Below are 23,443 nucleotides of genomic sequence, written 5' to 3'. Positions count from 1 at the left end.
AACCGTTGAGATACTTGGAAGAAAAAAAAATCTTCAAAAATTAGTCTCATAGGCAATACAAATTATCGTTCAATTGAAATAAGTGGAGGGTCATTTGAAAACCATAACAAAAACAGATGTTGTTGATCAATGAACGCTCAATTCTTCATCTTCGTTGTCTTCAATATTATATGTGACTGTCAAAAGTTCCCTTTGATGGTTGACGGCAATTCGCACAGAACCCACATTTGAAATAACTGCACATCATACCAAAGTGTCGCTACTGCTCTTCCGAATTGCCGAGATATGCATACACGCAGAGAAATTTTTGATAAAAATTATCCTACCGTTCTATAATAGTGTATCATGAGTCATCGTTTCCTCATTTCTTCCCCGAAATTTAGTAAAAATTGATATATGATGATCAAATTTTATTCTACGTTAAAGGAATTTTATCCTGATAAAAATAAAAATTACCGTGCCGGTAGAGTAAAAATTACTGTACCGGTAGGGTAAAATTTACCAACCGTTCTAGAATTTTCGTTGTTATCTACATAAAAACTATTGGACTGGAAGGGTAAAATTTATTATGCGTCAGGATAAAATTTCTCTAACGTAGAATAAAATTTGATCACTATATATTAATTTTTACTAAATTTCGGGATGGAAATGAGAAAACGATGACTCATGATACACTTTTATAGATCGGTAGGATAATTTTTATCAAAAATTTCTCTCCGTGTATGAACTCATATTTTTAGCTTTCTTTCTAGGTTGATGTCCGATTTTCTTTTCGTGGAAGGGAGAGATGAAAAATAGTACTTTTCGTCACTAGGCCGAAAGTTCAAGTTCAACAACGTTTATTAACATAATAATAACACAATTTGTTAACAATATTCGCAAAATTAGAGCTTAGAGTTATTATTAACAGCTATAGCCCGGAGGCTTCTACATGTATGAATTCTTGATTTTTGTGATTATTTTTATTGTTAGCATGAAGGGTGAGGTTGAGGAAATGTGGTGTGACAAAGGGGGAAATATTTAAAAGAAAAAAAACCTTCGACTTATGGAGTATCAGTGAGACGAGGGAAGTCGCCGCGTGTGATTATACCGGCCTTTCGACTATCTTGAGATAATGTATGGGGAGACATTGTTGATGATTAAGTTTGGGTGATTCTTCCGATTTTTGCCGAAATTTTCTGTTCGACGTGAGATGAATGTCTATATATTCGATGTTTGAGAACTCATGTAGTTCATGGATGGGAGTGTGGTGGTACGCATTGTTTGTTACGCGCAGGAATGTATTTTGGGTGATTTGGAACTTCGATATATGGGTGGGCGCCGTAATGTGCCAGATGGGAGCCGCGTAGGTCATGGCGGGTCTGACTAGTCCTTTATAAAGTTTTAATTTTAAAGTTTGTTGACAGAGCGTTGGATTTAAAAAGGTAGTAGAGTCTGCCCATGATTGCTTTAGCTTTATTGTTCACTACGGAGAGGTGATCTTTCCAGATAAGTTTATTATCAAGGGTGAGGCACAGATACTTTGCGGTACGAGATGTGTCTATGATAATTACATTATTGTACAGTACAAAAGATTTATGGTATTTTTTTGAGGTCACAAATATTATAATATACATTCAGTTTTTGATTCTGTTGCGTCCTCAAATAGGGTGCTAGAGCGCTGAGTCTGGATAAAGTGTTAAATGAATAGACACAGACACCGCTGAATAAAAAAGTCATTGTCATTTAATCACCACAATAATTAACTAATACAAAAAAGTATTCCCGTCGAGACTCGATATAAATAAGAATACTGATACTTATCTAGCCACGTTAATGACTAGTAGCAGATTGTACACACTCAACGTGAATCCTCAACGATTGCACAATGAATACTGAATAAATCATAGAAAAGCGACGCCAACGCTTGATTGCGTCAATAACTCAATTCGCAACCTTCAGAGTTGCTGACAGATGACGCCAAAAACCCCGGAAATTCTTCCAAGTGGTAAAACCAGTCTGCAACATTCTCCCGCTTTTGGCAATTAACGATTGGCAAAACCATGCCTGAAACATAAACTCAAAATCGCAATGAACATAAGAATCAATATATGATACCAGTCAAAGAAACACAAAGACAAAAGTCAAATAAAATGTAAAATAGAACCTTAGACCTCGGTAGAATCAGATGGAATAACCTCGACAGGTAGAGGATAGATCTTGACGATCGGCCTTGTGAAGCTCGATGACTGCGTCATGACCGTGACAACTCTGCATAGCCCATCTCTACCAGGATGCAACTCACAAGGAAAGGTCCCCAGGTGTACCTCACCGATTTTCTGCATTTTGACATATGTTATTCTATATGAAAAATGATGGACCACGTATTTTTTTTAGGTGCTAATTCGGTAATAGAGGGCAGAAAATGGCGTTTGAAGTTCACTCAAAACAATAAGTTTTCGCGATTTCTCAAAAACTACGCAATATTTTCTCAATTTTTTGTCTGCATTCAATTACTTATTCGGAGGGGCTTTTATGGATATAGAGTTCGTTTATACGGCTTGGCTTTTTGAATAATTTATTGAATAAAAATAGGTATTTTCAAACATCTTTTCAATGTCAAAACTCTCGATTTGGCTAAATCTCATTGGAAATTGGTGCCTTTGATAAAAAAAATCGAAGAACTAAATCGACGTGTTTCAGGGTTTCCGCCAGACCACCCTTTCAAGGATTAAACCACCCCTTGGAATGGTTTAACGTGATCAACTCAAATTTCTGCAAACTTGCATAATAATTCTACATAAAATATTCTGAATGATATTATCTGATCATTACTCATGATGTTTTAACTATTATCTAACCAAAGTGCCCATATCGAAAATTTTACTAGGTTAATTTTTTTCATTCTTCCTTAAAATTGTCCATCCGAAATGAAGATAACAGGGACTTTTCATTTACACTATAACATGATAAAAATCATGTACTGTTCCTCGCCTGAACTGACCACGGATCATGGGGGGAAAATTAGTATTTTTACCCCAGCAAGGAGTCGGATCACCCAGGGCCACAATTGTCATTTTCTTTATTTCTTTGATTTACTCTTTCTTTTATTATTCTCTCAAATTCTGTCGATCGCGCTCACCGTGGGTTACGCGTAAGCTTCGCGACGAGGGGAGTGGAGCGGAGCATCGGGAATGGCTACAAGTCGGCGCTACAGCAGATGACGAGTAGCACACCGACAAGCACGCACACACCGAGTCTGGGAGACTCACACCATGAAGGACCCGAGAGACGATCGACGCACGGCGGCAGGCATCTCAGGTCTCTACGTGCGAACCCCCACAACCTCACTGACGGATCGGTGGCGCAAGGACTCCCAGTAAAAAACTCATGATACAACATTGAGGGAGCATCGGATTATGTTGGCGTCTGCGCCGTTCAACGCGGATCACATCCACCGACCGCGCGGCGCAAGTCTCAATTCTCTGGGACTCAGAAATTGGGAATTATGACAATTTTAAAATCCTCAATTCAAAATCAGATAGTATCGCGGATTCTCCGCGCTTCATCGGGTGATCGGGGTGGGCATAGAAAAGAAATTGAGGGTCCTCGGGGTGATGTATTGCCCCGAGGGGACACTCTTCGCTGGGTTTCAGCCATAATAAGTCGCTCTGCGCACTTAAAGTCCTATTACGCTCTTTGAGCTTCTTTTTGTGGGTTTTGACCATAAATTTGTTGTTTTGTGGTGTTGTGCTTGGAGTATCCGGCCAACAGCTGACGTCGCGGCCGTGAAAAGGAGTCCAGACGAACTTCCCTGGAGGTTTCTCGCGTGATTTACGGTGAGGGTCATTAATCATTTGTGAGTACATGGGGAATTCTCCTCGTAACTTCACTCCGGTGTCCATTTTGGGCCCGTTGGAGCATTGCTTCGATTTTGCGTGTGACGCGGCACTCAGTAGCCTTCAGCTACCTATTTATTTGTTATTATTAATTGTGGTAAATTACTTACGTTTCACATTTACAATTATCATATTTTTGTGTGGGATACTTGTGGCATTGAATTCATGGTATTAGCATTCCTCAATAATTTTCTCGTCGTGGCTCTCACGTTTCTCGTTGCGTGCGGGTGATCCTCGCCCTATAGCGTATTCCACGCACATTCGAATTTTTTTTTTGTTATTATGACAATTATTTTCAACTAGCGCCGCCGCGGCCGCGACGTTGATGCCCCTTTATTATGCTTTTTCCTCTTTTTTTTTCTTTATTTCCTTCCTTTTTTCTCTAAAAGTGATCATTTATCAGCATTCTCATCGTTCTGAATATTAAGATTAATGAGAACAATGCATGTCAGTTTAACAAATAAACCGCGATAAGGCCGTGAATTTCAATATTTCAATAAGTGATTTCCTAATTTTGAATTTCTGTGCTCACTGATTGAAATCTGATAGATTCTCGATTTCAATTGTAATTCAACTTGGAATTCCCTTCAGAGTCTGACACAATAATCACGAAATTTCATATAACCCAGAATTTTCAATTTTTTGCATCCACCTTCATCCCCCTTTACTCTCCTGCAAAAGCATTCTATTATTTGTCTGGGAAAATTATCCAACAAATTCTGATGCCTTTTCACTAATTCGCAGTATTTTCTCCTTATTCATGATCTTCTTCACTATTCCATTCAAGGATTCCATCAATCAGAAACTTGGATCATTCATCTGCAATTTAGTCAAATTTTACATATGATTCCAAAATCTTATGAATTTTTTTTCATGTAACACGAAGAATTTGTAGTATTGTTGAGAGCATTGGGCGTTTCTCTCGTGTTTTTAAAAATTATTTTCTTTATTCTCATTTCAGCCAATCAGAGTGCAGCCGCAACGTTGATGCCCTTTCATTATGCCTGCTCTCCTTTTTTTCTTTTTGATTTGTATCAAAATTAATTATTCATCATCGTTCTCATTGTACTGAGTGTCAGATTAATGAGAACGATGCGTCTCGGTTCATTACCTATTCAATTTCAATATTTCAATAAGTGATTCACTAATGTGGAATTTGTACGCTCACTGAATAAGATTTTTAATATACTTTTGAACTGAATTCTATTCAAAGGGTAAAACATTCATTCCAAAATTTCTTATAGTCTAGATTTTTCATTCGTCGCCTTTATTCGTCTCTTTATTCCATGAACTTGTACCTTCGATAAATAATCTGAAATTTTCCTAATCTTCTATAAAATCCAACAATTCTTGTAATTTTTGTTTCCGAATGGAAACATTGTAATCGGTCGATTTTTCGATTCGCTAAGTTTGCTTGGAAATGATATAGAATAGTCTGAAACGAACAAATACAAAATTTTTCGGACCACGTATGTTTGTGTGTCCGACAGTGTGTGTCGATTTTTTCGAAAATTTGTATAAATCACGACACAAAAAGGACTAAAGCTGAAGTTTGAAATCTGAAATTTCGTCACATAATTGGTATTACTTTAAAGCATTTCTGGGTGCAGTTTCAACTCAATCGGCCGAGTAGTTTCTGAGATACAGCAATTTCTAGAAAATCTTTGCTCCTCCATATCTAAAAAACGACGTGACGATTCAATTTTTTTGACGTCAAAATCTTCTTTGCGATGATATCTATCGGATCATATCATAATATTGCTATGTAACTATAGACAGTTTGGTAATAATTGGCATTTTTCATTTTTATGAAAAAATCGTTGTAAGCACGATAGCGCCCCGAAAAATCAAGATAGAAAGTTGAAATTCGGTACGATTGTAGTTCTTATAATATTACACTATGGGATTGTGGATGGGCTGAATCGGATGAGTAGTTTAGGAGATATTCAACTTTTTGGGAAAAACTGTTATGCTCAATATCTCCAGAACTACTGGTCCGATTGACTTTTTTTTTCAAAATATTTGTCATGGTATGTTCTATCAAGATCAATCAAAATATGTATACCCTCCTATACAAAGTTTTCGAGATATCAGCATTTTTCTAATTTTTAAAATTAAAATTCAATGTGGGCTCTATAATACGTGTTAAAGGGAGACCGCGGTGAAATTTGAAATTCTCGGCTCGGCCTTAAGAGCCATTGGGCGAATTTTGATATATGAAGGGATATATAAAAAGTGAGAAAAATTTCGGACCCGAACCGTTTTGCCCCGTATATCCACCAAAAACGTCGTTTTTCACGTTTTTAGCTTAGAAATGCCCCTTGCACCACAGTTTTCATCCGATTTCAACTTTTTTTTTTTTAAATGTTCGCTATACTCCAAGGAATAAACACAAGTATCTGTTTTGCTTTATATTTATCAGATCATGAGAAAAGGATTTTTTTAGTTTCTATTTTTTTTCCTCTTTTTAGCAAATGCTAAAATTAATGCGAACTTCCTTCAAGTTCCTATAATTCATTCCCTGCGATGGATTCTCCATTTTTTCACCCGTCGAATCCGAATATCAAGGTACCCAAGTCGAATTCCTGAGTTTTTTTTGTTACTAACAAATTATTGATAAACAATTGACATTTCGGCTATTTCGGCCGGAAAAAAGTTTTTCTATGGAATTCGCGTGTTTTCGAAGAGAATAAGTCCTTGAATATTTTCCCATATTTGCAACGGTTCCACCAATATAAATTCATAAACAAATGATTTTCAAGGTATTGTCTATAGTGTTCACTGAAAATGTTGACTGGAACTTTTTTTCGCATTTCCCATAATTGAATAGGTTCTTCATATGATACGTAAGTGATTCATAAACAAATCTACTTCCCGTTAACCGGAATTTTTCTTTCTAATAATTTGTTTAAACGAAAGATAAAAAAAAGTCGATTTTTAATGGGAAATTTTTTTTTTCTGAAGATTCAAGATATTTCAAGGACGGTTAGTCCTCATGATATTTCCCCTCAACTCAACTGTCTGTTAAATAAAAAGTGATAAACAATGACCAACGAATTTATTATTTTTCATTCAACAGACAGTCGAGATGAAGGCAAAAATCATAAGGACTTATCTTTACTAAAATATCTGCAATATTCAGAAAAGAAAATTTTCTTAATGAAAATTGATATTTTTCGTCTTTTGTTTAAACAAATTGAAAAAAAATTAACGAAGTAGATTTTTTTATAAATCACCCACGTATCATATGAAAAACCCATACAACTACGTGAAATGCAAAAAAAAATTTCAGTCAACATTTTCAGCAAATAATATTGGAAAATACTTTAAAAATCATTTGTTCATGAATTTTTTTTGATAAAATCGCTGTAAATACGGACAAATGTTTGAAGACTTACCGTCTTGAAATCACGTGTGTTCTACGGAAAAAAAAATTCTCATCGCAAAAGTTGGCTTTCCAATTGTTTATTAATAATTCGTTAACAACAAAAAATCTCACAGGAGTTAGACTTGGGAACCTCCATATTATTATTCAACGGGTGAAAAAAAAAAGAATTAGGTGGAAAAATTTTTTCGCCCTGAAATTTATGCATTCCCCCCTCCCCTTGCATTACTATCTCAGTTGAGATGAAGGGGCTCCCTTTCATATTTATAATGCACAACATATACATCAATTTACTTATCTAAGATAATGTACTTGTATTCTATTTCCGATAAGAAATATTTTTTGAAATTCGCGCCCATTTCCCTAGCAATGCCATCTGTTGATGATCTTATCGAAGCTTGTTCTCAGGTTCGCGTTTCGAGTTCGACTTTTTTACAATCGATTCTCATTCGAGTGCAGTTCGAGTGCTCATTCGAGATTCTCGATGCTCTTCTTTATATGTAAGGACTTCTACTTTCTTTTGGGATTCACTTAGGATCCAATTCTAATTTAGTTTCTATTCCATTTATTTTTGCAAATTAATCTTTCTCTTCTTTTTGAATTTATTTTGATTTGTGTCGAGCCTTTGCTCGCGGGAGTCTTCTCCCGCACTTGTGAAAAATTTTGGTATTCAATTCTATCACATGGTTGCGAAAAGTTCTAAATCTTGAATAATGGAGTAAAAATACATTCTTTTATTTATGAAAATTGCATAGTGTTGAGTTGCATTAATTGTCGCCTCTTCCCACACGCCTCCGCGGTTCTCTGACGTGGTCCTAGAACGCATCTCAACAATATGACCTTGTCCTTTGGAGGTTAAAAGGACTGGCGCCCTTTTTGGTATTTTCGTTCCTCTCGGTTGTTCCCGTCGTCCTTAATTCCGGGTTGAGAGAGTCCAAAGGGTCGCTTAAAGCTAGTGGAGAACCACGCACTTGTATCCCGCCTGCGCGCTTGGAAAAATACCTCACAACACATGGGCACGAACTTCATATCATGCGATTGCAAACAATCAGGAAATGGAATTAATATATTATTGCTTTCAAAGTTTGAATTTCGTCGTTAAGTTTATCCTCAAATATTGTAATCATCCGTGCAGTGTGTCTTCATTGGTCGGCGACCTCTGGTCGATTGGAGTTCACTGTTCATGCTTATGCAAGTATTTCAAATATTGAGAATGCATGAGAAAAAGAAGAATGAAGTTCCAATGCGTGAGTTTGTTTTTTTAGTGATTTTTTTTGTGGGAGTTCGGTGAGGGATACATGGTTTTTGTAACGTATAATACTCGGAATTCGTGTACTATATCGAATAAGATTTATTCACACCAATGTAACCCGGTTTACACCATGAGAGCTAGAACGAGAGTGTGAGCTCCCGGGATAAAGGTATTAGATCATCGATCGGATGTCCGAATTATTACGAATTATCGCGAGGTGACGTAGTAAGGTATTCGGTTGCTAAGCCAAGCTCGAATACAATAGATTGGAATAAAGCGAAATAAATATATAAGTAGGCTTGCTAGAATATTCCCCCTTCTGTGGCGAAAAGAAAAGGATAACTATACTAGGGGGCTTTTCCCCCTGCTCGCTCCTAGTTCAGTCAGTCTATCCCGATTTACTTAAGAAACCCTAAAATAACACCTCTGGGAACAAAAAAATAACCAAAATGTCGAGTAAATTGCCCTTATAAACATATCCAAACAGGTCTTTCGAATAATAACCGCAGAATTTTTAATTAAATAAAAACGAATGGAAATTTGCATTCCGATGCTTCTCATAATGACAATTTCCTCTCAGTTTATTTAATCGAGAAAAAAAAACTTTTTTGTAGGGGAATTAATGCTCTACAAATGTCATTCGGGAACCTGTACCCAAAAGTGCCTATTTTTTATACAAATAATTGTTAAAGCATTTTCCAACGCCAATAGCCCTAAACGTTCAGCTGATCCACTCGCTCCCCCCTACAATTGCGCACGCAGCCTACATCGACGCCGTCGATTTGAACGATTATCTAATTATCTCATGATCCACAGACAATCAATTAGCAATCAATTGCTATTTAAAATGTGAATGAACCACATAAACAATTCCATTAATTTTTTTAAAAACTAGTAGTTTTAAATATTCAAGAAACAATTTTTTTTTTCAGCAAACAAGAGCAGGTAACACGACAAAAAAAATGAGGTTCATGACAGTTTGTTTCGTTATCTTCACCAATTTTTCATTAAATTCAAATTAGCAGGTGCTTTTGGAAAAATGGCTACCTTTAAGGAATTTATAAATTTCTGAAAAATAAAGAGAGAGAGAAGACTTTTTTTTGGCTCGTAAAAGTCTCTATAAAAAAAATCATCATGAAAAAGTTCAATCAAAATTGGGGAACTATAGCAATTCTCACTTTCAATGGGATAGCAGACTAGATGAGTAATGAACTTGTAAATTTTATCAAGTGAACAAAATGATTTATTCGATTGTACAATTTATGATTACAAAACATCAGAATGACTAAAAACCACACGAATGCATGAAAAGCAAATGCTCTCTAGAACGACAGAAATAAATTTAAATAAATGACTTATATCCCTAATACAATAGTTATTATTGTGATGACAAATTTAATAATACTTTTGCAGAATAATTATGAATTATTCTAATGCGCCTCATGTCTATATAAAAATCCAAGAATAATAACATTGGAAATCATTTCGATGCAGATGCCTCGAACCTGCATCATGAGCTCATCGAGCATTGAACTGTCATGTCAAGAAGAATAACTTCAAATGGAATTATCCAGCAATATTCACATGCTTCTGGCAAATCTCCTCAGGAAACCGTTGGACAATTCATATGATCTGAAAAACAAAAAAAAATGCATTTGAACTTCCAATGATATAAAAATGTGATAATATGATAGGAAAAATTGATTTTAGTCCCTACCTGTGTGAAGATCAGCTATTTGACACGTCGACGTTTACTCGTGCTTGGCTCACTGAAGACTTGAAAGTCATCGGCTTCTCCACTCATCGTCATATTCTCTTCCTGTGCTGATAGAACGCTGTGGTTTTCATCATCGTCATCCAACAGTCCTCCAATGTGATCAGTGATTATTGAATCGAATTGATCAACAAAGACCGCATCGGAATCATTCGAACATTCGGAAGTATCCGAAGTCAAATCAATAGGAGGGGCATTGGTACAAGAATTGCCGTGACATCCTGAACATACGCTGGAGCACTTGAGATTTGCAAGTCTACATCCACATCGATTTGTGCAGCCTCCTTTGCATGAACAGTGGATCATTTTAAGGATACTAGCGGGCGCCGGAGCTTCCTTCGTCATCACAGGCAAGAGCACTTCATCCTTAAGTTCCCAGCCCCAGTCCCGTGGATTGAGTTGATTGTTGCCCTTCTACTGTTGAACTTGGGAGTAGACTCGCAATGAATGTTGTTCAACTGAGCCAGCTGTAGGAGGAAGCTTAGCTAACCTTACTTCAGTTTTCGCGGAGGTAGCTGATTGAACGAAACGTTCATAGCGATGGGAATTGATGGACTTCTGCCATTCTCCAGCACCATAAACAGCCATCATCAAAAGTTCACCAGCACTCTTGATGTCTTCTCTTGCAGATGTCGGGTCATTGAAAGTCTCCACATATTCCTGTAGTTTTGGTTTCTTCTTCAATACTTTCAGGAATGCTCTCTTTCCTTTATTCAAAATCTCACTAGTTGTATCACACCCAGTAAAGGCATGATAGAAAAGAATGTTCTGCCTGAAATCTTGATTGTCTTTTGAAGAAAACAGTATGGTGTCGACGTTGGCAAGATCTTCCTTCATGTAGTGTATCTCTTTATCCACGGGGGTCAGTCCTATCATGAGCACTAGCAGATCGACATCTGTACCGACAACTACTACTCGCTCATGACAATCAAGCTGCTGTATGGCAGTAGTCACGATCAATCGATCAGCATCCTCCGGGGCTTGCTCCACTGCTATTCCTGCATCAACTAGATGTATCTTCAAATGATCAATAAACCTGTCCTTATTCTTGCTGTTTGATAGGAATTCTGATGGCTTCATATTCGCAATCATGGTCTTATCGAAGACCACTTCTGCGGCTAATTTGCTTGTAGTTCTTCTAAATCTCTCATAAGATTTAATGCTAGCATCTGATTGCTTGTACCCATCGAATACGACAATAGTATTAGTACTATAATGCCTCAGAATATAATTCTCGTACAATTTGAAAATTTCTTGGTAGGTGCTCCCCAGGGGCCAACCAACTTTATGAAGCAAGAAGCCACCATCTATGACCATTCTGCATGCTGTGAGATCAATAGCATTGACTGGGACAGACTTGAACTCTTTGTATAGCTCGGATTTCTTTGATTTCCTCATTATTCCGGTAGCGTCAAACAGAGCAAGAGGGAATGGGGCGAGCTCATGATGCAACGAGTCAACAGCTAACTCACTGTCATTCTTGACAACTGCTGTAATACGTTGGAATAAGAGAGTTGTATTGACAGCCACAACTTCATCATTCAATTTTACTCCCCGTTTTGTTATTGCCAGGGATTTGACACGTGTACTTCGTTTCAACTTCAGCTCTGCAGCATTCACTCCAACCATCACCTTCATTGCATTCAATCCTATTTCAATAGCTCCATCGCAGTTCACTTCCTTGCCGCCACACATTCCATCAGCGATTGAAATTAGTTTTTCAGGATCACCAGTAGTGAAGGGGTCATGGGCCGATAACCACTCGACGAACTTTTGATAATCAAGATTATCCCGTGCTATATTACTAGGTCTCCAGTCAGTGTGTTGTTCAGAAGTAGCCCCTCTGACTCCACAAAACGTCTCGAAGGCATTCATCACTTCATATGCAATAGGCATTCCCAGGATCCACCTTGCTAACACGCCTTCTTTGTTCACTCCACGTCCAGTCGTCAGCCCACCAGAGACTTTCATGACACGCATTAATGTCTGCTCTATCGTCATATCAGTCCAGATACCTGCCCATTTTTTGTCTGATCTTCGTATTGTGAAATGCCCTTCAGTAGTGAACCTCTTGTATTCTCGAGGATCCATTCTATCAGGCAGCTCATACATTTGTTGCAAGTATATCTGGCCACCCTTGGCATATGGAAGATGACCAGCGGCATGGAAGATAGGAAGCATGTCTCGGACACACTGGAGGTGGAGCTGCCAATTCCCTATGCGCTCAGCTTCAATGAACTGTTTCACCAATGTAATGCAATGAAAATATAGCAGCCACAGTCTAGGGGTTCGTCCTTTTTTCCCCAAAACATCTATACTCTTCAACATTTCGGTAGTGAAAGCTTTCAAGTGCTCATCCTCATTGATTTCTTGTAAGGTCGGCGGTTGTACAGCGAAATCCTCCAGGAACTTCTTCATATATTCTTTGTTTTCATCGTCGACTGTTTCCATATGTCTGGCAATAATTGTTCCCAACGCAGTGTGAACAAGAAGATGACCTCTAACTGCTCTGCTAAAAGCATGACCTGTCAACATGTGGTCGACAGTATTGCCTGCGTAAACTGTGCTCAATAACTCCTTCAGTCCACTACCATCCATTATATACCCAACCGCTCCAAGGAAAGACATCAACAGATGAAAACCTCCCAACCTAAGGACGACATCTTTCAAAAGAGGATCGCCATTTGTAACAATTTCTTGAGCTTTCATGTAGCGAGGTAAATCGAAAGTGACGAAACAAGTTTTCTGATCTATTCGTACACACTCCACAGCTGCAGCGCGTAATACAGTGGTTATTGTAGTGAGATCTGATGGCGGTAGATTGACAAAAGGTAAGCAAACAATTTGTGACATTTGATAATCAGTATCATGGCTTACAGTTTCCATGAATCCTCTGAAACTCGGAATATTTGGTATGTCCATTTTTTTGGCAAAAATATGTAAAGAATGTGCTGATGATAATTCCGGCCGAACTCCGAGGTCAAGTTGTGAAACGTCGTTGAAAGTTATTGATTGCAGTGCTGATCGAGACGCTTTGGATCGATTGAAAGATACGATTGGGAAATTGAATTTCCCAGCTAATAGGCTAGCTTTCGGTTCTCGAGTTAATTTTTTTATTCCTCCTTGATGGCTGATTGATGTTTTTGGAGTAACGCAGCGAATACCACCCATACTATGAAAAGTGTTCATGCCGTCAAGAGTGCAGACATTATGATCTGCATTGTCAAATACATGTTGCAGATACGCACCTGGTAGTATTTGCTTATCACAGCCCACGATAGCGGAAGCTTCGTACACACTTACGCTGGTATATGATGTACAGAACCCCAGTTTAGAGAGAACATCAATAATCAAGCGTGAACCAAATTTTCTCATTAAATAAACTGCAGTAGATAATTGAATGGATGAGATGAATGACCTCGGCCGGACCAGTGATATTATTGCATGAGCAATACTGTGAATTTTTGTCTTCAATTTATCCTCGTTACCTTTCTTCCCCTTCAATGCCACGCGATCGAAGAATGCTAGCAATGTCGGTGGGCTATCTTTCTCAATATTAGAAAGTAGTTCTTCAGGCGGTGGATATGTTGAAGAATCATACACCTTACTCTTGATGTCTTCACGAATTATGTCAGCTGCAGCCAAAACTATGCGCAATCGTTCTTCTTCATCAGTACTACCTCTTGTTTCATAGAAATTCTTCGTCAGTACCTTGTACCCAGTGTTTCGAAAGCATACTATAGTAGGCTTCCCTGGAGACTCGAAGAATGAAATATCATCTATGTACTTGTTCTGCAATTTCTTCTTCAAGGTTATTGTTGATATTTCCCATCCCTCCATTTTATCTATTAAATCACTGTAGACGAACTGACAATCTTCACTCTCTTCCATGTACTGGCAAAGTTTCTCAAAAGCTTCCTCCAAACCCTTCATTTTAGGCCTGCCTTGACTGGTACCCCTTTGAACATACTTGAAACTGTCGTAGCACGCTATATGATAACGCGCCTGCACTTCAAGCAAGCTTTTAGATCCAATTCTCTTCAGAATAGCCTGTGAGAACTCGTCATTGCGTTCATTAGCCCACTTTTGGATGTTCTCTTGCAAATGTGTCGTTGCTACCAGTCGTCCAGGTTTATTTTTAGGGATCCATGGGGCTCCACACAAAAAACAATTCCCTTTGAAGTCAAATTCTCCTTGTCCATCGGTTGATGACGTTGAAGATTTTGAGTCTTCTTTTGCCTTTACCCACAGAATAATTGAACCTACATAATTCATGGACTTTGAGTTCAGTAAGATGATGAATTTTTTGCCACCTATCTTCTCCATACAATGTCTTGCTCTTGTGTATGAGAGTGTTGATGGCCTTCTGTTTAATCGTGGTGATTTTTGTGACATCACCGCCCAATTCTTCATCACAAATAAAACACAATCCTGGATAAGACATGTCACTGATAATAGTCACACTAAAAACTTCCACTGAGAAACAACACGACAATTGAAGATACACCACAGTTCCGATCCCAAGAACTTCACTAACGGTCCCTTAGGCTCAACGTATACTAGCGTAGCTGCTTCCGTATATAAGAGAGGGGAGCAAGTCAAAATTCTTTCGTCACAAAAGATCACTACAACAGGCCCCACACTTGGCGTACAGAAATTTGAACGCTCCGATCAATAATTCGCTCTTACGATGTGAACGCTTCGAAAATGCGGAGTGTACTGACCGAAATCACGAGTTTCAAGAGATGAAATAGCTACCAAAAATTACGGCAGAGAGGATTAGACCTAGTGAAACTGGCTGGGAGTCCTTATCCTATCCAGTGCTACCTAATGTCAGTGCAGTTATTGAAATGATGCGGTATACTTGCCCCGCCATGAATGGGCCCGCAGGGGGGCTAAGGGTCCGGTGTGGGAGGAGCAGCTGATCCGGATAGTGAACCCTCCAGGAAAAATGGCAATAGAGGCCATCAGCTTTTCACTGACATTGAAACAAATGAGAAGGGTACTTGGAAGGACCCTAATATTCAGCTTATAGAAAATTTCTCTTAAGCTATAAAACATTATTATAAGAGAGTCATTTCGTATCATAAATCCATTGAAAAAGCTGGGAAATTCTTCGGATAGTTGAGTTTGATTTAGGTAATAAATTTTAATTATTCTCCATTCTCTTTAGTCTCCAGGAATTTTCAATAAAAGAGACTTCATGAAAAAATAATAAGGCACAGTTCAAAAACACCAATGAAACTTATTTTCTCTCCTTTCTTTTTTGAGCGACACTGATAGATTCAATAAGGCTAACCATTTTTTCAAAAAGGTATGAAAAATGGCATTAAAAGTTGTTTTTTACGGTATTTTTGTGACCAAAAGCAGCTGCTAATTTCATTTCAATGAGAAATCGTGAAAGATAATGAAACAAACTGTCATGTACCTTAATAATTCTTGAAAATTTAAAGGCAATAGTTTTTAAAGAAATTCAATGGAAATTGAATGGAAGGTTTATGTCGTTTATTCACATTTCTAACAACAATTAATTGCTAATTGATTATCTGTGGATCATGAGATAATTAGATAATCGTTCAAATCGACGGCGTCGATGTAGGCTGCATGCGCAATCGTAGGGGGGAGCGAGTGGATCAGCTGAGCGTTTAGGGCTATTGGCGTTGGAAAATGCTTTAACAATTATTTGCATAAAAAATGGGCACTTTTGGGTACAGGTTCCTGTATGACATTTGTAGAGCATTAATTCCCCTACAAAAAGGTATTTTTTTTTCTCGATTAAATAAACTGAGAGGAAATTGCCATTATGAGAAGCATCGGGTTGCAAATTTCCATTCGTTTTTATATAATTAAAAATTCTGCGGTTATTATTTGAAAGACCTGTTTGGATATNTTAACAATTATTTGCATAAAAAATGGGCACTTTTGGGTACAGGTTCCTGTATGACATTTGTAGAGCATTAATTCCCCTACAAAAAGGTATTTTTTTTTCTCGATTAAATAAACTGAGAGGAAATTGCCATTATGAGAAGCATCGGGTTGCAAATTTGCATTCGTTTTTATATAATTTAAAATTCTGCGGTTATTATTTGAAAGACCTGTTTGGATATGTTTATAAGGGCAATTTACTCGAGATTTTGGTTATTTTTTGTTCCCAGAGGTGTTATTTTAGGGTTCAAGTCTAATACGACTGAACTACCACTCGCAAGCCCGGGGGGGCTTCACCCCCCCCCGCTCGCTTCGCTCGCTCCACCTCCCCCTCCCCATGTGACTGAGAGGGTGTGACTGCGAGGAGTAAAGCATGAAGGGTTTTTCGAGGTCACAGATAAGAGAATCGTGGGCACAGTGTCAGGATATAGGCCACAGTAAGGGTCAGAATCAGGGTCACAGATAAGTGTCAGAATCTGAGTCACAGATAAGGGTCAGGCTCTTGGTCACAGATAAGGGTCAGGCTCTGGGTCACAGATAAGGGTCAGGCTCTGGGTCACAGATAAGGGTTAAAATGTGGGTCATAGATAAGGGTCAGAATCTGGGTCACAGTGAGGATCAGAATCTAAGCCACAGATAAGGGTCAGAATCTGGGTGACCGTCAGGATCAGAATCTAGGCCGCAGACAAGGGTCAGAATCTGGGTCACAGAAAAGGGTCAGAATGTGGCTCACAGTGAGGGTCAGAATGTAGACCACAGACAAGGATCAGAATCTGGGTGACAGACAACGTCCAGACTCTGGATCACAGACGAGGGTCAGAAGGGGTGGGAGTAGCGAGGGGAAACGAGGGAGGTGGGGGCATAATAGGGGGTACTGGAGAAGGGGGTTAATAAGAGGTAGTGGAGAAGGGAGGGGGGTAGTAGGGGGTAGTGGAGGGGCGGGGGGAGGCGGAGGGCGTGAAGGGGAAGGGGAGGTGGAGGGGCGGAGGGGGAGTGACAGGGGGGCGACTTGTAAATTTTTAAACCTCCTTATTTTTTTATTATATAGAGAGAATATAGAGAGATACAATATATGTATAAGAAACTTGTGATCGCAAAGAAAAAACTTTTGTTGCAAAGAAAAAAACTTGTCATGACCGAAGCTGTTTCAATGTACAGAGAAGAGAACTTTGATAACCCGTAGAAAAACTTGACATTACGGAAAAAAAATTCTGAAGTTGCAGAAAAATTGTCAGTTGTATATTAAAAAATGTTGTCTTTCGACATAAAAATTTGGTGATCGCAAAGAAAAACTTATAACTCCAATAGAAAAAATTCTATGATCGCAAAGAACAAATATTATTGGAAAAAAAACTTTTAATCCTACACTTAGTATCTTTTATATGCAAAGAAAAAACTGTTTGAGATAGTTGGAAACATGTCATCACAGAAAAAAAAATTTGATGAAAAAAATTTTTCAGTATGCACAGAAGAAAAAGTTTGTAATATTGAAAATTCTTGGGACGATGAAAAATTATTGATACATACAAACGAAAACGAGTCAAATTGAAAATTGTTAATGTTACAAAGAAAAATTTTCTGATTGCACATAAAAAAATCTTGTCTTTATGGAAAAAACTTGTGATCGCAAAGCACAACTGTTGGTACAAAGAAAAATTTTGTAATTCCGCAGAAAACACTTTTGTGGCAAACAAAAAAATTGTCATCACAGAGGTACATCTTAGCTGAAAAAAAACTCAATATGCAAAAGAAGACAAGTTTTGTTATGTTGAAAACTGTGGACATCTCAAAGAACAAATTTTATAGTCACAAAAAATTACCTTCGATGTTATAGGGACATTTTTTTTCTTTTTTTACGGCCTCAGAGTCCCTTTTCGGGTCCCATTCGGCACTCTATCCAACCCTATGCATGCGGCTGTAGATTCTACACTGTACTGCATTCGCATTCCTATAGAACATAGAATTAGCATGGGGAAACCACAGAAAACCCATGTCGGTACAGGCGGTTTCTCTATTAGCAACCTCCCGCTCGCCGGAGTCTTCCGTTGGAAAATTCGGTTCCACGGGGAATCGAACTCACAACCTTTCGCACACTAGACTTGCGTCTAATCCACTCGGCCACCGACGTTGGTTATAGGGAAATTTTGGATTGCACAGGAAAAACTTGGTTGTAACAGAGGAAACATTCCGCTGGAAAAATATTTCAATATTTCAAAAATATTTCAATATGTGAAGAAGAAAGCGTTAGTGATCTTACGAAAAAAAATTCCTCATGTTACCGTGAGGACGTTCTCGGATGGTATTCAGATCTCGGACGCAGAGCACTCTTACGATCGAATTTCAAATTAATTGCATATCCATAGTGCTCGATGGCCATTTTCTGTTATTCCCTCGAAAAGTAGAATAAATATTTCCCAAATTGCAATATTTATTAATATTTCACTAAGTGTACAGAATAATTACACTTATATTTATTCGAGGGTTCACACAGTAGGAGGGTCTGTGGAGTGTTATGTAGTGTGCGGGCGGTGAAATCCCTCTGTGCTTCTTAAGGATCTAACAACAAAATGTAAGTGAAAAATTGTTTATAATCGGTTTTTATGAGTTGAAGGTTAATTTTCGAATAAAAATAGATGTGGACAATTTAAAAAAATAAATAAATTATTGGAGAAATTGAGGGTCCGAGATCTGAATCCACCAAAGACGAGGTGGGTTCAGTTCTCGGACGTGTTTATCCATGTGCTTAACCTCAATCGCACGCATGAAGAAATTTGACAGAAAAACTTAGCACTTTCTCTGAGAAATTCTATTGCATTTCTAGTGGAATTCTATGAGAATTCTCTTGGAGTTCCATTAGAATTCTATTGGGAAATTCTATTCGTTTTTTGGACCATTTATATAGAATTTTATCTAATTTTACCGTTTCATTTGTCCAAGAGATATTCGGTTTGAAAAAAGTAAAGAGATTTTGAGATGTTTAATGAAATTCAAAGGTTTAATAAGAATTTTTTTCTGCTAAATTTTTTTTCGTTTTTGTTGCTAAAATTGCTGAAAAAAAAATCTCAAAGAAAGCGCTAAATTTTTTCATTAAATTTATTCATACAGGCGTTCATCCCTGTCAGTGCTCTTATTCTCATGGAGACATTCTTCTCACGTTTTTGAAAAAAAAATGATTCCCAAGAATAATAACAAAAAAAATCATCCATTCTTCGACTCTTTCAGGCCTGCGACGCTTTCGCGACTTAGAAAATCAAAAGCACCAGAGTATACTCCTGAGCAGTTAGAAAGTGCTCTGACGGCGATCAGAACAGGAAGATCTTTGGGATCAGTCAGCAAAGAATATAATATCCCTAAGTCAACCTTATACGACAAGGCAAATGGCAAGACAAAAGCTGGGATCAACAGACCTGACCCTGAGTGTATTGTGGGAGAATTTTATGAGAAGAAACCGGTAGAATGGATTTGTTATATGGCTGATAGAGGGTTTCCCGTCACTAAGGATCAATTGCAGAATTCCGTTCACAAACTGATAAAATCTCTTGGCTTAATTACTCTTAATTCATAATAATAATGGTTATTCATGGTTATCATTTAGTGTGTAATAAGTTTATGGCTATTAGAATGAGAATAGATCTGTCAAAAATATTTTTTACAATTGATTTCCAATATTTTTCCTTCTCCCAAACCCCTCTCATTCACTTTGTCCGAGAATTGAATTCATGTCGTCCGAGAACTGAATCCGGGGAGCTGTGTTTTGTTTTAACAAATATTTATCGAATTCCGAAGTTTTTTAATAAAAATCAAATGTGTTCTTGTCCCAAAAACATCAAAAATGACTATGGAAACCGCAAACTTCATATTTGACGGAAAAAAAAACGAAGAATCGGTTATTGATGGTCGAGTTACCCTTAACCGTCCGAGAACTGACACCCTCACGGTATAGAAAAATTTTATGATCGCGCAGAAAACACTTTTGTTGGACAGAAAAAAATTGTCATGACCAAATGTTTCAATATACAAAGAAGAAAACTTGAGTGATATTGACAAGTCTGGACGTCTCAAAGAAAATATTTTATAGTCACCAAAAACAAATTTTCGATGTCATAGAGAGATTTTGGATTACACAGGAAAAACTTTCTTGTTACACAGAAAATATTTCGTTGAAAAAAATATTTCGATATGTAAAGAAGAAAATTTTAGTGATACCTGAAAAAAATGTGTCATCACAGAAATAAATCTTTGATGACAACCATTTTTCAGTATGCAAAGAAGAAAAAGTTAGTGATATTGAAAATTTTTTGGACGACGAAAAATTTTAGAGACGCAAAGATGGAAACTTGAGTCAAATTGAGAATTCTTGATGTTACAAAGAAAACATTTCTGATTGCATATGAAATAATCATGCAAAACTCTCTGATGTAAACAAAATAACTCGGATACTTTGAAAAAAAACGTGAAGATGTAAAATAGAAAATTGTGTTGACTCTGAAAATATTTTTTATTTACAAAGAATACTATTAGTTATTGCAAATAACATATTCCGGAATACGAAGAAAAAGACTTGTCTTTATGGAAAAAATCTTGAAATCACGAAGAAAATTTTTAGATGCAGAAAGAACTCCAGAAAAAATGATTATCACAGAAGAATGTTTCGATGCATGAAGAAAAAAACTTGTCATGGTAGGAAATTCTGTTTATATGTAAAGAGAAAAACTGTGATATGAAATCACTGAGGAAGCGAAGACTTGCAACTTCGGAAGAAATTTTCATGACAGAAAAATAATTACAACTTTTTTGGCCGGTTGAGGATCACAGGATACGCCACAGAGACGTTCCATACTACTTCCATGAAATCAAAAGACTTTTTTTTTAAACTTCAAGAAATATTGAATATATTGTTGATTTATTCCATACACTGCAGAGTTATTAAAACATTTGCTGAAGTTATGCGAAATCAAAATTTTCAAGACGGGCCGGGTGAGTTGTTTCTTGAAAAAATTATAACTCAATAAATATCAATTTTATCAAAGACAACCAAAAAAACTATTTCATTCAAAACAGGTGTAAGTTTCGGGGAAAGAATTTTGTTTCAAAAAAGTTGAACTCACTATAAGTGAATCAATAAACAAATTCAGAAGTCAACAACAAATCATCAGGGCATGGTGCGGAAAATTTGAAAAAATATGTTGTAAAGTAGGTGTCGAATATTTTCCAGTACAATTGTCTTCCGTAATCTCCAGTAGCTCCCAAGATAGTGATGCTAAGATAGTCATGCCAACTTAGAGCTAATTTTGTTTGATTAATTGTGAACACGTCATGTTTGATGGATCTAATCATATTTTGCGGCATCCAAATATTTTCATGGTGCTCGAAGCATGCTTTATAATGACTGAATGTGATACGTTTTAACGCTGATCTTTCCACTCCTTTGGTGATTTTTCTCTATCTTCACCGGAAAATTTGACATTATACATTTTTGCTTGCAGTCCCAAAAACTCAATCATGACCTTACCATGATTCTCATCCTTCATTAAATCTAATTTTTTCTTCTTTAGAGGCATATTATGAACAATATCTACTGGGTAATCCGAATTATCGAATTTATTTATATCTTCTTTCATGACTTGATAAATATTATCTACTTTAAAATGCTAAATAAGACTATCTGTGTCTTTGTATAATAATTTTGCCCTATCCTTGAAAGTACTTTTTACATAATTATAGTGAAAATCGTAAATGTTTGTTTTAGAAATATCTGAAAAACTAAAGCCTACATATACTGGTTTATTAAATCTAATTTTCTTACAACTCATTTGAAGGATGAGTAATTCATTATCAAAAATGACGCTGGTATGATAGTTGGGTTTCGAAATCTAACTCTCCGCCCCCCATCGTTCCCCTCATTTTGTTATCAATTTTACATCAAGTGGTGTTCGAACATTCTCCATTATTTTATAAAACAATGCGTTATTTATTAGTTTGTAGAAATTTATTTTCAAAGTCGTTGCGAAATTCTTGGCGGAGAGTCGTATTGAGGTCAATATATTTTTTTAACCAAGGGCTTTGAAAAAACTTCAAAATTCTATGGATTATAGTAATTTTGAGCTCCAATTTAGAATATTGTTTCAAATTTCGATAATGAATGAGACAACTATTTTTGGTTAGTTTTATTATTTTTGGCAATTTTGCTTGACCGTTAGGGGGTATAATATGCTCCGGACACAATAGCAAGCCCTTATGTTGCTCATGCAATTCCTCCGGGTATTCCAGATCAATTTCCAAAATATATCCAGTTTCGTTGGATGGAAAAATGGTCATTCCTCAATGTCCCGGAAATTACAGAGTCATCTGGAATTTCCTGGACTTTGAAGAATGACGATTTTTTCATCCAACGGAAGTTCCCACTCGGCAGATAACTCATTGCTGCTCCATATAAATTATTCACATCCAGATACATCAGGTATGATTTTTCTTTATCACATTCATATTCAGACTCTATATATGGATTATTAGCGTTTCCATATCGATTTGAGCACTGTGACAATCCTCCCCTGATGCCTTTCTCGATGAAAAGGAGCATTTTGGCATCTTGGAATAATTCCAATTGAACTCCAGTCATTTTCAACATTGTGTCAAACGCCAAGCCTGACGCTGTGTAATAATGAAGAGGGTCCAAATTGTATGAAGCAAAATAATTCTCTCGGAAATTTCTTTAGTTTTCATCAACGATCAATGTGTAGAATAGTGGGGAGATGAGTAAAAATCTGGTGGTGGGGATAATGTGGACCCCTGGGAGGAAAAATGTGTGTGGATTCAAACAGCATTTCATTGGGGTTACTTGGATATAGTATATCCACACTTATAAAGTTTTTTACAGAATTTTTATGACCGTATGCAGAAATGTACATTCCCATAACGTTCTTTTTCATCATTAAGAGGATTACACGAATTCACTATGTATTCCATACACCGTAAATCAATTGAAAAAAAACATGATGTCACGGCATTGTTGGATAATATTCACTGCTAATTCAATTTCTCTAGGGTCTTCTGTATTCACTTTTCCATGTGTCAATAGAGATGCTACGGCAATACTTGTGGGGGTTGGTGGTTGTCGACGCAAAGATTTTGGGTCTCACACGGCAACAAACTTAGATGCACAAACTAGATGCGGAAATGAAAGAGTCAGTAACTTTTTGCCATTCTCACTATCAAACCTGAGTAGCCAA

General features: G+C 37.2%; 1 long non-coding RNA gene across 1 annotated transcript; it reads left to right on the top strand.

Annotated features, from left to right (window-relative positions):
• The first annotated feature begins 18,605 nt into the window (after window positions 1-18,605).
• On the top strand, window positions 18,606-19,859 carry LOC107046485. Its single transcript, XR_001461567.1, has 2 exons — window positions 18,606-18,783; window positions 19,437-19,859. It is a non-coding gene; the product is annotated as an uncharacterized LOC107046485 (long non-coding RNA).
• Window positions 19,860-23,443: the final 3,584 nt, after the last annotated feature.

Source organism: Diachasma alloeum, unplaced genomic scaffold (assembly GCF_001412515.2).
Source record: "Diachasma alloeum isolate Michigan unplaced genomic scaffold, Dall2.0 Dall_scaffold_01433, whole genome shotgun sequence".
Taxonomy (NCBI): domain Eukaryota; kingdom Metazoa; phylum Arthropoda; class Insecta; order Hymenoptera; family Braconidae; genus Diachasma; species Diachasma alloeum.
The sequence above is the reverse complement of the archived record's forward strand: the minus strand, read 5'-3'. Positions and strand labels throughout refer to the sequence as shown.